Genomic DNA, 19371 nt, shown 5'->3' with positions numbered 1-19371 from the left:
AGCTCAGTATGTCTCAGACTGACGAATGCTTCCTTTTGCAGGCTCCATTAGACACAGGAATATTGCGGGGGAAGGGATCAGGTGGGGGAATCTGATGCTCTAATTAGGGAACTGATGACGTATTTTAAATTTTAAATAATGCCCTCAAATAGGCCAAGAAAACAGGCTTTTCATGATGTAATCATGAACTAATTGCAATCTCAATGGTAGTTGATATTGATTAGAGTGGAGAATGATTAGGAGACAAAACAGATGATATAAAAATGTTGAGAAGTAGCCAGTATTAGGTAGGGAAAAAAACCCTGAAAACCCCAGTAATAATAAAAATGAGGAAATACAAGGGTTCACTAAGGAGTCCAAAGCTGGCAAAACTACTGTTTCTCCAGAAACTTCAACCTGATAGAGCCCACTGAAAAAGTGATATTCCATTCCATACATTTCACAATATGTTTATGTTCTTTTATTTCAACCTTAGAAAATAAGAATATCCATGTTCTGAACAACGGTTCATTCTGAGTGTAGTCAGCCTTTGGCAATTACATTCAGCAGCATTTTTAGGAGAGTGTTACATTTCATGATGATATTATCAGAGATTTGGGATTATTTAAGTTCTTCTTGACTATGCTTTATATCTCTGAACATTCAGAAAGAGCTCTTTTTCTCGCCAATGGAAGCACCTGAGAAAATAAAACCTTTTGATTTTTTTATGGCTCATTCCAAATGTTTTGCTGCAGATGACATTTTATTAAACTTGGATTCACTAAAAAGGAACCTTATGCTCACACAAAGATGGCTTTCATTCTGCTTACAACCATAAGTATACATTGCATACATATGTGCAGATGCCACACAAGGGAGAAATTTACTAATTGTTTAGTAATCACACACATACTGTGCTGAATATATATAAAAGTGTTGGCTCGGCAGATTGTCTAGTGAGCTGTTTCTTGTTTGAATTGTAGGAAACATTTGAATCTATTGTCACATTTGAAAAAAACCAGCAGAGTTTTCTCCTCAAAAGTTTTCAGTTTCAAAGTCCAAACAACTAGGGTGAGAGCTGCTTTTGTCTCCAGTTATGTATATTTTAAATCAGCTGTTAAGTAAATACTTTCTGATGAGATTTTCAAATAATCTCTAGTTAAGATTTTCTTCTTTTCCCAAAAATGATGACAGAAGCTACTTATTCCAATTCTATTTCTCTCCAACCCTATGTGTATGTGTGTAATGGCATTTTTATTTTTCAAATTCTATAAGGCATGAGTACTTATTATCAGCATTTTAATATTTATATATCTTTTTAGCCAGGATTTTATGGTAGTGGTGAAGTGGGTTGTGTTTTTTTTAATTAAAGCAGTAGTCTAATTTGAAAAAACTAAAGGTGTTTGTGGGTTCACTGTGGATTGCAATCTATTCTGGAAGCAGTCAGCTGGAAAAAAAACAAGAGAGAGCAATTCCAAGTTTCTGACCAGTATCTTTAAAATATAAGGACCTCATTTCCCTTAGGGAAACAATGAAACCAACTAACGGTAAAGTCACTTAGAAAACAAAACAAAGCAAAAAAACCAAAAAAAGATGAAAAGAAAAACCTTCAGCTGAGAACTTTCACAAGCATTTGAACCATAGGAATCTACTTTGAAAGCGTAATTTAACTAAGTCTGTTTCTCCTTAAAAATGAACCAAGATAGTGTGATATAATTTATAGGTAAAATAAATTGTAATCTTGAGTTTTTTGTTTTTTTTTGTTTTTAATAGGTTTATTTATTTATTTATTTATTTATTTTTGGCTGTGTTGGGTCTTCATTGCTGTGCACGGGCTTTCTCTAGTTGCGGCAAGTAGGGGCTACTCTTCATTGCAGTGCACGGGCTTCTCATTGTGGTGGCTTCTCTTGTTGTGGAGCACAGGCTCTAGGCACGTGGGCTTCAGTAGTTGTGACATGTGGGCTCAGTAGTTGTGGCACACGAGCTCTAGAGCACAGGCTCAGTAGTTGTGGCGCACGGGCTTAGTTGCTCCGTGGCATGTTGGATTTTCCCGGACCAGGGCTCGAACCCATGTCCCCTGCACTGGCAGGTGTATTCTTATCCACTGTGCCACCAGGGAAGCCCAAAATCTTGTGTTTTATGTGGTTAGAATTTGAGAATGAATGAGAGTAAGAGAGTAAGCAAGAACAAGCCTTGGGAAAGTACATCCTCATTATTGTAGGTTAGTTTTTTACAGGGGTAAAAAAAAGAATATTTCTCTCAAAAATATTTGATATTAGCTAGCATACTTTAAGCATAGAGATTTTTGAATTCTAAATTCAGACTTATTAAATCAGCCACTCCCAATGCTCTGTTGAGAAGTAGTAAAAAGAAGCAAAGAATTAGCAGGCTTAATGATTGGCTCTCTCCCATTTCTTCTCCTTAGCCCTCTGAAATCACTGTTGTATGCAAGCCAAAACTTAGAAAGAATAGAAAGCTCTCCTGTGAGAGTCAACTATAGCGCTGCCCAGCAAATGCCCGTTCTCTGCTCCCCACTCTTCAGAAAGTCCTCTGGTCACCTCTGCGCACAAGTGCTTTTTCTGTAAGGATGGATCCTCTGACATGCTAGGCAGAGACCAGCTGTATTCAGCGAACACTAGTTCTTTTCTGTTACAAATATCTAAACTACAGTGCCCCAACCCTAGATGTCTTTGACATTGGAATGCTGTTTCTTTGGTCAAATTGCCTACTTCTGTCTTTTCCCCTTGAAGTCTAGATCCTTGAATTCTGAAAGAAATTCTGTGAATCTGTAAGTATTGGTTCTTCACTTGTGAGCTGCCTGCTCATTTACCAAGGCCCCCTGATTGCAGAATAATGCAGCAAAAATATATAGGACCGGATCCTATCAGAGACAGTGTGGCCAGAGAGAGATACCCCAGCCTGCATGTGCGGAGGGACCCACTTAATTCAGGCAACCTCTATTTGTGGAAAGCTATACTGAATTATACAGAACTTCATTCCAAACATGTTGATAATTAAGGTATTTTAAATGAGAAAGAGAATGCAGGCCTGCAAGGGGATATAGACAAGTTAGGTGATCTTATTAGCAGAATTGATGGCAGAGAAAGATTGCCTACTTCATCTCCTTTGGAGGGAGTTGCTTAACAGTTGAGTATCTAAAGTCCAAGTGGCTGATGTCTCTGCTCTGATCACCCTGACAGGAGCTCCTCTGCATCTGATCCTCTCCATCCAAAGGCAGCCTTGTCTGTTCCCTTTGTGCCTTGTTGGGGAAAATGTTGGAAAACACAGCCATGAGGTAATAGACTATCTCAAAAGAAGCAGGGTCTCTTAATGGAAATGTCTGAGCTGTCGAGACTGTCAGAAAATCAAGATACTGTTTTTTGCTTTTTGTTTTTTTTGGTACTGTTTTTAGGACAAAATGAAAGGTAGACACACACACGTGCATGCACATACACATACACCCCTTTGTTCTTCTCACCAGAAAAAAATGTTGAAATTAATACAAACAGGAAAGGAACAAGCAGACCTTTGACAAGACTTCTATTGCTCCCATTGCCAAATGACTAAAGTATGCAATAATGGAAACTTGGGAATTAAAAACAAAAAAAGAACACCAACAATAAAACTCACCTCCTGCTCCATTAGTCAGTAGTACCCAGTGAACATTTAAGATCTGAAAAAATTTCTTTGACTTAAAAGCCTACTTCACCTTTCAAAAGGGAAAACCAAAAGGCTTTGCTATTTCATTGGTGTTTCAATCCCAAAGCATTGGTTCTTACCAAGGAATGGGGTTCCTCATTCAATATAAATATCCCCTTTGAGGTAGATGTTTGGCAGTTACTCCTGAACTTTTCATTTTGAGTCAGCTGGGCAGAGTTTCTACATCCTATTTTCCTCCCTCAGATGGAATAAAATTGTTTCAGATTATTTTTGGTTTATTCTTGTGGTAAAGATATGACATCAATACTTTGGACCTAAAAGGAAATTCCATATTTGGTTTTCCATGGCTGATTTAAAGATGCAAAGGGTCCTGTGTGGGCCAGATCTAATCCTAGACCAAACAGACCTTCCTGCTCAGGTGGTTTGGAAACTAGGCTGTGGTAAGCACTGACTGATTTAGAGGCTTCTCTTAATCCTGCTACTTCCTGCCATACATCAGGGGCTGCCACCCTACGTCATGTGTGTGTCTGGGAAAGAACATGGGTGATACAACCAGGGTAAAATCTAAGACAGTGCTGAGCAACTTTTAATTTTTTTCAAATTGCTCAATAACCTTACACACTCCACCCCACCTAACCCCCAAAAGGTTATCTGACCTTTTTCTTTTTCATTCAACATGAATCAAAAGTGTTTGAGTCCCATGGGCTAACAGTAAATTCTTATATCTTAGAGTGTCTTCATTGAATAGACAGATTGCAGTGGGAGAAGTTGGCACTCATTTAAGGTGATAAAATTATGGTATTAGGCCACCTTTAAGAATTAGTAAAAGGGACTCAGTATTCTATTATTTATTCTGCAAATTTATTTAGTTTTTCAGATTAGGAAGTTGAGGCTTAGAAAGATGAAATGACCATGACTCACCTAAAGAGCTTCCCCAAAGTGGTATAGTTGGAATTAAAGTGTGTTCCACTGTTGGCACTATTCACACAGAGATGTACTTGGCACTGTGCCTGGGCACTAGAGACACATTGCTGGATAAGATAGTGCTACTCCCAACCTCCTTAATCGGAGTCTCTGGTGATGGGGCCACCCACCTTTCCAAGGTTGTTTCATGTCCTTTAAGCTTTAGCTTAGCAAGCCAGTGCCAATTGTGTCCAAAACAGCTGGGTGCTGAGGCGCTCTAGCTACTCTGAGAAGTTGTCCTGCTTTGTGCTGGCTCTCAGAGCCCTCAGGTCAAGCCTGCTGTGGATCTCACCCAGACCCCTGTCCCAGAAGCAGTGTCAGTGTTTATGGCCCATGGGATAATCTGTTCCTTAAATCTTTAGCCCTAAATCATAGGCTGAGTTTATTTTCCCTTGATCTTTACTGGAGGAAATAATTCATTTGGGATTAGATCAGAAACCTGTTGGGCAGGATGCATGTAGCGTGTATAGATAAAATTCCTTTAGAGATAAATTTTGCTTTTAAATCCTTTCCACCTTTCCCAGAACAAATATTAGTTATTCTACTTATGCTCTTTAACATCATGCATTCATATATTGTTTTATAATTATCAATTTCCACATACAACTTTTCTTTTAATCACACTCATATTGTGTGACGAACATAATCTCTTTTACAGATTAGAGACTGTAGATTGTAAGCTCCTCCAGGGCAGGAACCTCACCTATATTGTGTACCATTGTGTCTGCATGGCCTGCCACATTGTACATGCTCAATGATTATCTGTGACTGAATGAGGAAATGAGGAATGAGTTTCTCAGGGTCCCACAGTTGACCCCTGTGACCTTTTATCACTGATGAGCTGTTATTCAACTTCTGCTTAAACACATTTTGTGATGAGAAATTCGTTACTTTTCCAAGGAGCTGTGGTGTACGTTTTTATTTATTTTTTGTTGTTGTTTTGGTTTGGTTTGGTGCCTGCACAGCTCCCTACTGTCCTCTCTTCTACTCAGATTGATTCAGCTGATGTCAGTCGTGGTTGCTGCACTTTTAAGTGTAGGCACATGACTCCCCTAGGGTAAGTCTCTCAGAGCATCCATCCCCCCATCTATGGTGATCAGTCCAAGAAGTGACACCTTGGGACTCAAGCAGACTCAATCACGGTTCTCAATAATAACTCATGAATGGAAGACGAGAGATAGAGCTGCTTTCTTTTCCCTGTAATTTCAAGCTCTGGTACCCCCTGTACTTCCAAGCTCTGGTACCCCCTGTACTTCCAGTGGCCCTCTTGGCTCTCATTCAAGAGGCCACCTGAGAAAGAAACCAAACACAAAGAGATGAATGCTCAGAAATGAGAGCACTATGACACTGTTTGAAGCTCTGAATGTCCTGTTCCGAAAGCTTACTCCACCCTTGGCTTTCTCAAGTGTGTTGGTCAATAAGTACCCCCATCTTTACTTTTTCATTTTTCAACTTGCGAACAAAGGAGACTTGACTAATATGGCAACTTATCCTATAACGATACAGTTTTGACTTTTAGCATGTTTTTCTCTGTGGAGCCCAGATGGTTTTTTGGACACAGAATAAGTGTGGCTCTTCTTTCATATAACAATGTTTCTAACACTTAGAGGAAGTTACTCTCTCTTTTCCCTGGCATTTGCCTAAGTCTTCTCTTTACCAGGCTCTGTGTTCAGTTCCTTCAACTTTTCTTCGTGTGATACAGTTTCCCATACCGTCTTAGTTGCTAGTCTTTGAAGATGTCCTCATTTGCCCACAGATGTCTTACCATAAGGGAGAATTAAACATACTGGTAAGAGCAATATAGAGTAGGATGACAATTTTCTTTTTTTCATACATTGTATTCTTTCACTGCCCCTGAGGATCTCAGTGGTCTTTTTTTCTTTTTTTTTGATATCGTGGTCCATATTGATTTTTAATAGAAGTATCACCAGTTAAAACTCTCAAGTCTGACACATTTGTTGATAATAAATTATGTCTCCCATAATTTTCAATAATTATTCTTTCTTTTTAAATGATTTTACATTTATTTCAAGTCTACTTTCATTTAGTTAGATAGGTTCTATCTTTTCTACTCATTGAGATCTGTCTTGAGTCTATCAGGAATTGTATTTTCTATTTCCTTTGACTTTATATTTTCACAGCTATGTTTAAAAATTGTGGTTTTTAATTTTTATTGTGTGTTAAAAGTTTTAAAAAGTTAAAAACTTATATGGCAGAATGCTATTTATAAACCCAAGCTAGTATTTAATAGTTTTCTTAGGTGAATGTAAAAACTAGCAGATTTATTTGTAAATATTACTCTCCTAAATCTTTATTCACCTTGAAGCTCCACTAATGACTATTAGTGCAAAAATGCGATTTCATTCAGCTCCTGTCTGGGAAACTAGAAAAAACAACAACAACAAAATTGCTTCTTTGCTTTATTTGCTAAATATTTTGCACAGTGCTTATTTTCTATCATTTCCCATATTAAGTGTAAGAGGAGACTCATTGGTACATTATAAATAAGCAATTAATGCTGAAAAGGGAGCCACTTCCAAAGCTAGCGTTTCCCCAGGAAATAAAGAAGAGATGAGATCAGTACCCCAGAGAGTCTACAAGTGTCTCTGTATGTCTTCTGTCTCCCTCTTTTTGCAGGATCAAATGAAAAATTGAGAAAGAATGCAGATAATTGAAATATACACACGTTGCCTTAGTTAGCTCAATGTTTTCACACAAAAAATATGCTTGACTTGAATAGTATTATTAACCTCCATATTTTAGTCATCATCTTCTTGAGTTTTAAAAGAAGGAAAAGGTAAAAAATGAAAGGGGAAGACATTTCTTTATGCACACACACAATGTGTGTGTGCATAAAGAAAGGGCACCTTGATAACACGGAAGCAGACATGCAGCTCAAGTGCGTTAGTCTCTGCAGCATCTTTTAACTTAAAGCAGGCCTCCTTAACAAAGAGTTAATTTTATTTTAAATTCAATTAACTTTAGAAAACCAATTTAATAGAATTTTTTTAAAATTTGATCTTGACACGTGCTTTTGGGAAAAAAAATTTCCCAAAGGACTTTTATTAACAAAAGGTTTTTGAAAGAACAAAGGAAAATGAGTCACTGAAATGAGATTGACAGAGATACCAGCAAACACTTAGAAATGGCCCATCATTTTGTATGTACCTCAATCATTAACTTGCAGTAAAAGGAGGAGAGATTTTTTTTGGTTTTTATTTGTTTGTATAGCTTTTGCTTCAAGTATTTTTTCATTAAGCCCCAGAACACTCATAAAAAATGACCAGTTCTCTCTTTCAGTGTTCCAGGTTTTTCTCCATCTAAGCTACATTTTGGTGATGCAAATGTATCCATGCTTTGTTGTGAATGGAGCAATATTTTTTTAAGTTTGTTAGACCTAATCTATACCTAGATTGTTTCAAAGCACAATAAACTGAACCTCACAAAGCTGGTGCATTGGAAAGGACTGTGAGCTTTGGAGGCAGAATTGATTTAGAATCCCAGTGCTGCCTACTACTTTGTGATGCTTGGGAAGTTATCCAACATTTCTGATTCTCAATGACCTCATCTGTAAAATGAGAATAGTTAACTTCCAGGGTTGCTTTGAGGATTAAATGAAATAATTATAAAAATTACCTAGCAGGGCTCCTAGTGCCTGGTTCTTACCATTAAGAAGCAGCAGTATTATAATCTGTATTCCTATTCTGAGGAAAATATTACCTTGCAACTGAGTTTTATTATGTTATTTTCCTTAATTATTATTTACAACCTAATTTTTGTCAGTAACTATGATTAGAAAGCATATGTGTAGTCAACATTTAAAAGTGATAATATTTTTGTTTCTTAATGGAAAATCATCAATTTTGAAGTTTCACTTAATTTCCTGAATGTATATTTAGAAAAAGATCAATTCAAACATTGAAAATATGAACAATTTTTAATGAGCAAAATTATCAATTTGTTTGCTGAATCTGAAGTGTCGACTCTATGCTCTTCCAAGAGAAAAAATAATGTTTCCAAGGCTTTTAGTAATTTTTAGTTGTGAAAAGGATACATTTTATTTATAAACACATATTAGGGAAAAAAGTGAGCTTCCTGTCTTAGTTTGCATTGGTATGGTTGAAAAATAACTTTCTGTATGACAATGTAATATCCATAGATGTAAATTTTTCTCATAAAAATTTGTGATTGAGAGCACTGTATAAAATGGAAACATATTTCATACTTCTTTGACATCCACACTACAAAATCCTGTATTATAGTAAGACATAAAGTCCTTTCAGAACTTAGGTTAACTAAACACATGTAAGCTCCAAGATATTTTTAAACTAAATTTGGTGCTAGGTGAGCAAATGCCAAAATTGCTAGATGATCTTAACTCTCTTTCTAAAGATTCAGTCTGTACAGGTCATAGTATGTAACGACTACTCTTAGTGACACATCTAGCATTACAGGATTTAATTTTTTGGCTATGTGTGTGGCCTATGGAAAGTTTAAATATTGTATAGAGAGATTATAATAAAGATCAATTAATTTATCAGGGGAAGATGATATTATGATGATTGATCAGATACATTTTCATTTTACTGTATCCCAGGTTAAAGCTTCAATCTCCACCCTGGGTTTCTGCATTGATATGGGTGGATTTTCCCTCCTTATAAAGCTGGATAGGGATATTTTCAAGCCTTTTTATTTCAGGTTCACTGAAACAAAACCTTAAGTGAGTAATATAGATTTAAATGAAGATTCTGTAGGACAGAGAGAGAGAGAGGGTGACACATCCCATACCATTTACTCTCTCCCTCACTAAATATTTTTATTTTCTCCAAACTCACTTCCATCACACTACCACTGGTATTCTTCATTATCTTCTCTTTTGTGATCTTTTGTCCCTTCTCATTGGCTCCTTTATTTTGTTATCCAGGTTTTTTCCTCAGAACCTCGAATCCTTTACCCTTTCTTGTGCAGAACAACTTCCTCACAGCCTCTTGTAAGGCAAGCAATCCTTTCCATCACAATTGGCTTTTTAATTTGGCTTTGAAACCTTTCTTCTAAATAAATACAAGGCTTTTCCTGAAAAGGATTTTGTTTTCTTTTTCTATTTTATTACAGTTTCTTCCTTCACATTATGACATTACATATTCTTTTTTTTTTCAAATTCTATAGTTGGGGATAGTTGTAAAACTTAATTTAAAAAGCGGGACCTGGAGCCTACTTCTCCAAACTCATTAACATTATCCTGGATCCAAGCCCTGAGCATTTTAAGAAATTTACCTGTGTGGGGCTACCTGTAGTGATAAGACATCAAAAACTTGTATCTAGACTTTACTTATTATATGGTAAACTTTAAAAAAAATTATTTTATTGAAGTATAGTTGATTTACAATGTCGTGTTAATTTCTACTGTACAGCAAAATAATTCAAACTTTTATCTGAAACTGTTTTCCAAGTATAAGAGTTAAAAATAAGTGCTGGTCTAGATTCAGTTTAAAGCACCTTTTGTTATAACATTCTATGATGTTCACCACCATCACTCTCTTGAAAAGGAAGGAAGAAAACAATACATTGACAGGATTTCTTGTTTAACTGGCGTTTAATTGAAACTGATTTCCATGAGAAGAACTTGACTTAAAGCCTGTATGCATAATGTGCTAATGTGCAGACAGCCTCAAAGGTCACAAACAGGAAGAAACAGGAAGAAACTTGGAAGCAGACAACAACTTCTAATGTTCTTCAACATATTCCCTGTAGAATTTTAGTTTTGTTATCAGGCTCTTCCAAGGTTGCCTCCAGATGTTACATAGCAATCTTTTTATTCAGGGAAATATGACTTGGAATGTGACGGTTTACACATTTTGTATACAGACATTGAGATCAAAACATCAGGGACATGTCAGCTCAGTTTTACAAAAATTGTCTCATAATATCTTACTGAAGAAGCCTCTTCTATCCAGTGTCCATACTCTTCAGCTATCCTCCTTGAAGTCTTACATAACCTTTGACCTAAAGTCCAGGTTTAGAGAAGTGGACCAGTAGTTAAAGACTTATTCAGTCATGTTTCTGGCTTTTGGGATTTATAAACTACTGGTTAATTAATAAAAGATTCAAAAGAATACATACTCACAATTAATTGTACAGATAATAGAGTACCTAAGAATCTATCAAAACATAAGTAGGATTGTTAATAATATAGCAGAGAACAGTTATATCCCAGGTTCCATGCATTTTTTCATGAAAGGTAGAGACAGCTGTCAGGTTTCAAACCATTCAAGACAGAGACCCAAGCAAAGGCATGGAGAGTTTGAAGGAAAATAGACAAATGTGACTAAAGAAGATGCTATGCTAGTAGGTATTGTAGTGTTAGTGTCAATTTAAGATTAATGCATGTTAATGGGAAAGAAATGATGACAAATTAATCTCCTTCTCCTTCCTCCATTTGACCAGTACGATTAAGTAAATATTTGTCTTAATATCCAGATAACATTTAAGCAACCTATATCAATTTACTTATATTAATGAAATCTGCCCCCAAAAAGCCAAGAAGAAAATCCAAAGGAACCAGAACATTGATTTTCAACTCCAATTCATATATAATTAATTTAAGATATTGAAGCAGGAGATTTTGGGGGAAGAGATTGAGTTGTGTTAAGTGGGGAAGGGAACAGAGGAAGAGAAAGAGGATCACTTTTCTTGGACAGCTGCTCTGTCGCAGGGACCGTGCCAGTTAGTGACCACATTAGCTCCTTACTATCTCATTAGAAGCAACATTAACAGAAAGGAAACGAGTCCTTACCCCATGTGCTTACCTTTGGCTTACCACACCATGATTGGCAAGGCCCTAGGAAACCTCTGAGATGATAGTGAGAACGTTCAACACAGTATTTACTCTAAAACTACAGACAAGGTCTAGCATACGGCTTTGATTTCAGGCAAACGCTTTTTTAACTGGCAGCTTTAGGGTTTAGAGAGGACAGTAGTCTCAGATGTATTTATGTGCTGATTTTAAGGTGTTTTCATTGACTGCTCTGAAAGCTTTCAGTTTCTCATTCACAGGCAGATGGATGACTCCTTAGGCTGCTCTTGAATGTTTTCTCTGTCTCTGATCAGGGTGAACTGAAAGAAGCATTTGGTAGAGTGAGATGTTTGCCCTGGCAGGAGAACCCAGAGATTTCAACAAATAAACACGTGCATCTGTGAATGGATTGATGATTATTTTTTCTCTGAAGTGATTAAGAGCACAGTCCTAGTTAATTAGTAGCTGGGGAGGGCGGGAGGAAGGGAGGGAGAGAGAGAGAAAGAGAGAGAAAGTGCAAGTGCGATTGGGAGGGAGAGAGGTTATGCTATTGGTGCAGTTCTCGCGTTTAAACTAAAGTACGCCTAAGGGTTGAGGCAAAAATAAGGTGAGAAAGAAAAAAAATGGAACTCTTGGCAAGAAAACAGACGTCTGGTCTCTCTGTAAATGTTTTAATCGGCTGAGCTCTGACTGATCATTAGGGTCAAAACACCATCTTCATTCACATAGTCCTGATGATTTCAGCCAAAAATGGGTATGGTTTATGTATAAAAAGAAATAAAAATATTTTTTGATTCCTGGTTTGCCAACATTAGTTCACTTTTTGGTCACTTAATTAATTAAATTATTCAACAAATATTTCTTAAGCATCTCCTTATGCCAGGCAATGTTCTAGGCATTGAGGAGAGAAAGACAGAATAATGAACAGGACAAATAAGGCTCTTATGGAATATATTTTAATGGAGGCTTTCTCCATCTTTACTAAAAAAAATTCTTCCAAATCTCTTTAAAAAGTAGTTGTAATCTACATTTTGTATTTCTTCCCTCTTTCCCTAATTTCTCTTCCACTTTTGCCAATTTTAATCCAGTTTATAAATATTTTAAAGGGAAGGAAAAGTGGTTTATAAGTTAAGTACTACCATTTAGGACCTTTGACTCTTTGTGCTTAAAGTATAATTATCTTTTTGTCCAGGGAAGAAGCGCTGCATTCCTGTGGTCCTGGTTTATTGCTGAAATGCTTTCACAGGTTCAGTGGCATCCGCTGTCGAGCGTTGGTGCACCTTCTTTAGTCTGCATTACTTATCTCCCTAGGAAATCCTGTGCAGGCCACAACGTCTGTCTCCTTAAATAGGCTGTCAGGTCCTAGATCTATTTCCAGACTGGAATTCCCCCTCCCATTGCCCTTAAGTCTTTCTAAATCTTTCCCAAACACTGGGAAACTCAAAGATGGAGGGGAATGTTGGCTCTACATGATTGTATCTGTTGTTTTGCAATTAAATATATTAATCTACTGCCTACCATTTTTCTTCAAGGTATTCACACTGGATTAGACCACAGTTTACATTTTCTGTCAGCAAATTTGTATTTTTCCTGGTACTTGAAGGAGTTAGTGTTTATGCTACTCAAATCATGGGGAGAAACATGATTAAAATAGGTTGAATTTTGCTCAAGCCAGGAATGAGTTGCAAATTAGAGGCAGCATAACATGGTAGTTAAGACCACAAATCCTGAGGCCTACTGTCCTAGTTCAAATGCCAACTGAACTTAGGCACACAGTTTGCTCATTTATCAAAAAGAATAATAATACTATGTACTTTTCATGATTGCTGTAAAAGTTAACTTAGTTGTCACATGTGAAGCGCTTAGAACATTGCTTGGCTTATTCCAAGCCCTATTTATAAGTGACGTTATTATTTTCATTATTAACAGCAGCCTTAAAGTCCAAGATAGGGGAAGAGCAATTCTGAACTAAGAAGACACAAAAGTTTAAGCCTTTACAGAATAGGTTAAAGTTTGGAACTGACTTACATGTTACCTCTGATTGCTTTGCTCAATGCCAAAATAGTTACTATGACACCAAATAGAAAACTAATTTTAATTAATAATGAATGTGATCTCATAAAAATAAATAGTATATTGACTGTCCATTAGGGTAGAAATGATCTAATTGACAATTTGAGTTTCCTCTTCTGTGAATTGCCTTTTCATATCCTTTGGAAAGTTTCTGTTTTGTGTTGTCTTTTTCTCATTGCTTATAGGATTTCTTGGTGTACTCTGCAAATTAGGGGAGGAACTCCACCTCTCTGGCCTAATTTTTCAATGTGATGAAATGTCCCTGGAATTGACACTCTTTGCCTACTCTTTATTCTCTCTTCTGAATGATTTAACGCACTAGTGAGAATAGAAGTATCTAAGCATACTCTGTGCCATCCTTTCTGAGTCTCTCTTTTCATGGATTTTCATGGAGAAAAAGAGTGCAGGACACATGCACAGATCTGCTCTGCACCATGTAGCAAGCGTCTTGTCCTTGTGGGGGAGGCCTGTATTTATCCAGCTGTTCCAGGGCCAGGTAGGTAATTCTAACTCAGGGTGAAGTATTAAAAAACTCATTTGACTGCAGATCTAAAACCATGTTTGCTTTATTGTTCAGCGTCCTGATAAGAAAGAGATAACCACTCTAACCAAGTCTTTTAGGAGAGTTTTAAAAGACACCATTTATAAAGATATGGACAGATTAGGGAAACCAACAAGGGTGGTAGTACCCCAGGGATTGCAAGAACAGGAGCCATTGCTATAAGAAGATCTGAAAAGAAAGAGGGTAGGGATAACCATCAAAGTGTGGAGAGCAGATATATGGAGAATGTATGGTAGAAACTATGTAGATATAGGGGACAAAGTCCTATCTCTTATACGAACTTCTCAGGGTAATGCCAGTTTGGATATACTCCAGTATACTCCAACCTGAAATCCAGAACACTAGTCGCCATCAGTGCTCTTCATGTGCTTATTTGCCATCTGTATATCCTCCTGGTTGAAGTCTCTTTGTGTCTTTTGCTTATTTCCCAGTTTGTTTGTCTTTTCACTATTGAATTCTGAGATTTCTCTATATATTTCAGATACTTGTTCTTTGTCAGATATGTGGTTTGCAAAAATGTTCTCTCTGGAGCTTCTCTTTTTATCCTCTTAATAGGATCTTTCTCAGAGCAGAAGTTTTGAATTTTGATGAAGACCAGTTTATCATGGTTTCCTCTTAAGGATCATGCTTTTGTTGTCAAGTTTAAGAACTTTTTGCCTAGTCCTAGATCGAGAAGATTTTCTCTTTTTTCCTGGAAGAGGAAAAAAGTTTTACACTTTATGTTTAATTCCATCATCAATTTGGAGTTAATTTTGTATAAATTATGAGAATTAGGTTGAGATTCACTTTTTTGCCTATGGATGTCCAACTAATCCAGCACCATTTGTTGTTGAAGAAGTTATCTTTCCTATACTAAATTCCTTTTGAACATTTGTCAAAAATCAGTTGTACATATTTTTGTGGATCTATTTCTAGCTTATTTATTTTGCTTCATTGACCTGTGTGTCAGTTTCTTCACCAATACAACACATTCTTGATTACCATACTTATATAATGTCTTGAAATTGAGTAGACTGATACCTCTCACTTTATTCTACTTTCTCAAAATTATTTAGGTATCCTAGTTTCTTTGCTTTTCCATATAAATTTTGGAATAATCTTGCTTACATATACAAAAATCTTGTGGGGATTTTGATAAGAACTGCATCAAACTGTGTATCAATTTGAGGTGAATTGACATCATTACTGTGTCAAGATGAACACAGTATGTTTCTCTATTTATATCTCCTTTGTTTTCTTTCATCAATAGTTTTCAGTATACAAGTCCTGCACACATTTTGTTAGATTTATAACTAATTATTGCATATCTAATTTTTTATCTGAATTATCAGTTTTAGCTTTCCATAGTGTTATGCCCAATTACACCTCTATTTTCTACTATGTAGACATAGCTGTTACATCTAAGAAATAAAATTCTTCTTAAGTCTTAAAAATAAGACTTTTTTCTCTATATTTTCGATTGTGGGCTGACACACATTTTCAAAGCATCTGAACAGTATTTGAAAACTGTGTTACTGTCTTATTGTTTATCAAAGCATTCCCTTTTCTCTGGTTACCACTTAGGAAAAGCAAGCTGTATTTAACGTTTGTTTTCTCTAGTGTCTCTTCCGTTAACTTCGTTTAGCTTGAAACCAAATAGGGTTATTAAACTGATATTGTTTTCTTCATTTTAAAGTATGTAAGAAAATTCCTCTCTGAATCATACATTTTCCAGAAAATTTTGATAGCTAAGTTTCAAAATACCACCCACATCTTTAAGAGAGGGACATGACTAACAAAAGACCTTCATATATAATTTAGAGCCTATATCCTGAATCAAAGTAGAAATTTTAATGTTCACTGCTTCAAGCTTTCTTCTTGCTAACTAAACACCATGTGAAAATTGCATAAAACAGACTTACTGAAGTAATTCACTCCGTAGAGAATACTATTTTTGTCTTTTAAGAACAAAAATGCTGTTAAGGGTTACTCACTTTTTCACTTACTCCTTTGGAATGTTATAGTCAGACATTGAACATGCAGAGAAAGTTCCACTGATTGTGAATCTTGTTATCCCTCTCAAAGTTCAAATTGTCTTCTAAGTAAAGTTAGGAGTATGTTAGTACAGACATAATCCTCAGTAACACTTGGCTTTTCAGAAACATAAAAAACAACAGAAGTCTGGCCCATTACTGAAGCTCCAAGTTAAAAAAAAAAAAGTAATATTTTATATGTAGTAACACTTTATGTTTTCTCTTGGTTTCTTTAGGAATAGATAAGTGATAATGTCAAGTTTTTCCTCTTCATTTTTAATAAAAATATTTCTAATGATGTAGACATGTTAAACATTTCTTTAAAAATTTCTTAAATTTCTTCTGATTCCCTAAAATTTGATAAATCAAAACTCTCTAACATTGTATTGGAAGTGACAGAATGAAATTTGCAAAAACCCCAATACAAAATTAATTCTTGGAGAGACCTTTTTATTTAGTTCATTAGTGCAAAGTTGATATAGCTAAACCTGAAAACCACTGATAAATTGTCGTGTTGTCAGATAGGCTGACCAAAAAAAAAAATTAACCCAAGAGTATGGATTATGGAACATTGGTATTGCAATAATTTATGACTTAGTTTTCTTACTCTAAAGAAATAAACAAAATTTAAGCTTAAGATATAAATCAAAATATATTTTTTTGATTCTATGAGAATGAGAAAAGAGAAGAAGAAAGGACAAAAACATTTTTACTTTAAATGGATTGATTAGGGAGCAGCAAATCAGACAGACCTGGTTCAGAACTTTGGTTCTGTCTGTCATTTACCAAGTATGACTTTGAGCAACTTATAATTTTTCTATATGTAAATGCACTAACAATACCTTCATCAAAAAGTTATGGACATGATTAAATAAAGCAGTGTATTTGTCTCATAGTGAATGCTCAGCTGGTAAGTGTATCTGGTATTATTGCTATTTCCGTGTAAACTAAATGATTAGCTAAATGTCATTTTTTCCCTTTCTGGTGACTTATACTATAGTAAAACAGTTGGTGAGTAAATTTCCTAAAATGTTTCTTCTTGCTCAGTCAAAATACATGGTAATTAGTGTGATTAAACAGACTAATATAGGTATAATCAGTTGAAGCTGGTATGAAGGAAACTGAAGAATTTCTAAAATCTTAAAAAATACCATTTTTTTCAGGGAGAATTGATTTCTGAAATCTGAGTAATTATAAAAAGACAGTAGTCAATAAAACCAATGGCTCGCAAATCCTTTACTCTACTTTTGTAAATCTTTATGTTAAAGTTACCTGTGCCTAACAATAGTTTAAGCTTATTATAAAACTTTATAATAAGAGCATATAACCATATTGTTGGCTCAAGATTCTGGTTTGCTCTGAGCCTTTAAGATGTTATTTCATTAATACGTGTAGCGCCTATTTTGAAAAGTGATTGGAGCAAAATTTCCTTTAAAGACAACCCTAAACAAACCATAAACTCTGAGGAGAAAAAGGAAAGGATTAGATTTCCAGCCCACTGGAGTTTTTCTTATGTTAAGGTGGGATGGCCAAATCTGAAGATTTGTATAAGTGTTTTGGTTTTTGTTAACACTGTAATGAAAAGTAGAGTAGTCTTTGATAACACAGAAATACTTCTCTAAACACCTTGTTTTCCAGACATATTTACCTAATCTCAACTCTTCTTAGGATAGAGTGGTGAGCATGGAAATTTTGCATTGTTTCTTTTTTTTTTTTTTAACATCTTTATTGGAGTATAATTGTTTTACAATGGTGTGTTAGTTTCTGCTTTATAACAAAGTGAATCAGCTATACATATACATATATCACCATATTTCCTCCCTCTTGCATCTCCCTCCCACCCTCCCTACCCCACCCCTCTAGGTGGACACAAAGCACCGAGCTGATATCCCTGTGCTATGTGGCTGCTTCCCACTAGCTATTTTACATTTGGTAGTGTATATATAAGTCCATGCCACTCTCTCACTTCGTCCCAGCTTACCTTTCCCCCTCCCTGTGTCCTCAAGTCCATTCTCTACATCTGTGTCTTTATTCCTGTCCTGCCCCTAGGTTCTTCAGAACATTTTTTTTTTTTTTTTTTTAGATTCCATATATATGTGTTAGCATACAGTATTTGTTTTTCTCTTTCTGACTTACTTCACTGACAGACTCTAGGTCCATCCACCTCACTACAAATAACTCAATTTTGTTTCTTTTTATGGCTGAGTAATATTCCATTGTATATATGTGCCACATTTTCTTTGTCCATTCATCTGTCGATGGACACTTAGGTTGCTTCCATGTCCTGGCTATTGTAAATAGAGCTTTGCATCGTTTCTTATTTCTTGTGTACCTTTCTATCTGATGTGCCTCTTTCAGTTTTGGACACCTACACAGTTGGGAAATACTTGGGAAGAATTACTTCCAATTCTTTGCTTTTATACATCATTTAACACGCAGATCAGAGGACTCATAGCTTTATGTGACCAAATCACTGATGTCTTTTTTTTTTGCCTCCCTCAACTCTCCCACTGGCCATGTATTGTGATGGAAAACTTAATTTATAGTTTTAAGATCCATAAAGACTGTCTTTCTCTGCCAAATATTTCAATTTCACCTAAAAGATTCTGTTTGGCACTACAATTGTCTCTTCCCTGATGTAATCATCTTGAGAGTAAAGACTGTATCTTATCAATATTATCCTGGCATGCCTACCACCACTGCTGAACGTGTAGTTGGTTCTCAGTAAATTAAAATTTAATTGAGGATGGAAGACATACAACCTTGGCAGATTCCTCCATTTATCAAGATCTAAAGCATATTGCATATGCCATTTCGCATAGCAAATCAAATATCCTATGTACAGGCTGTTGCAAGCAAAAGTTGGAGACAGGGAAAAATCCAATAACACTGACATGGAAAAGAGTCCAATAGCTCAGACTTAGTTCACATAAATATTCCTGTAAGGGGTGACCAGTGGCAGAATTTCATATAGTGGCTTCAGTCTATGCATACAGAAAACTTCTTCCCTACATCTATGTTATGCAAAGATGCCCATAACTCACTAATCCATACACTCTTACTGTGAGAAACTTTTGCTTTCAAATTATACATTAAAGTTATAAACAAATTATAAATGCACCTGTGGTATGTCATTCTTTTCATTTAACCCAATTTTTCTTAATTTCAATGTCTCAATCAGTTTACAAGAAGTAGTGAAATTCTATTTTTTATTCATTTGGTGATGAGCAAGGAGGGGGTGAGAAGGATATTTCAGATTTCTTACTAAATTACACAAAGGTCTGTGTGATGTCTTAGAAAAGTCTGAGGAGAAGCCTGGGAAACTTGAA

The 19371-nt window shown here is 35.8% G+C and overlaps 1 protein-coding gene across 5 annotated transcripts in view; it reads left to right on the top strand.

The window, feature by feature from the left end:
* The window catches only part of LOC309647875 (uncharacterized protein), a 420689-nt gene that overhangs the window by 341792 nt on the left and 59526 nt on the right, over window positions 1-19371 (top strand). The window lies entirely within an intron of this gene.

This window comes from Balaenoptera physalus (genome assembly GCF_965194825.1).
Source record: "Balaenoptera physalus genome assembly, chromosome: 18".
NCBI classification, from domain to species: Eukaryota; Metazoa; Chordata; class Mammalia; order Artiodactyla; family Balaenopteridae; genus Balaenoptera; species Balaenoptera physalus.
The sequence above is the reverse complement of the archived record's forward strand: the minus strand, read 5'-3'. Positions and strand labels throughout refer to the sequence as shown.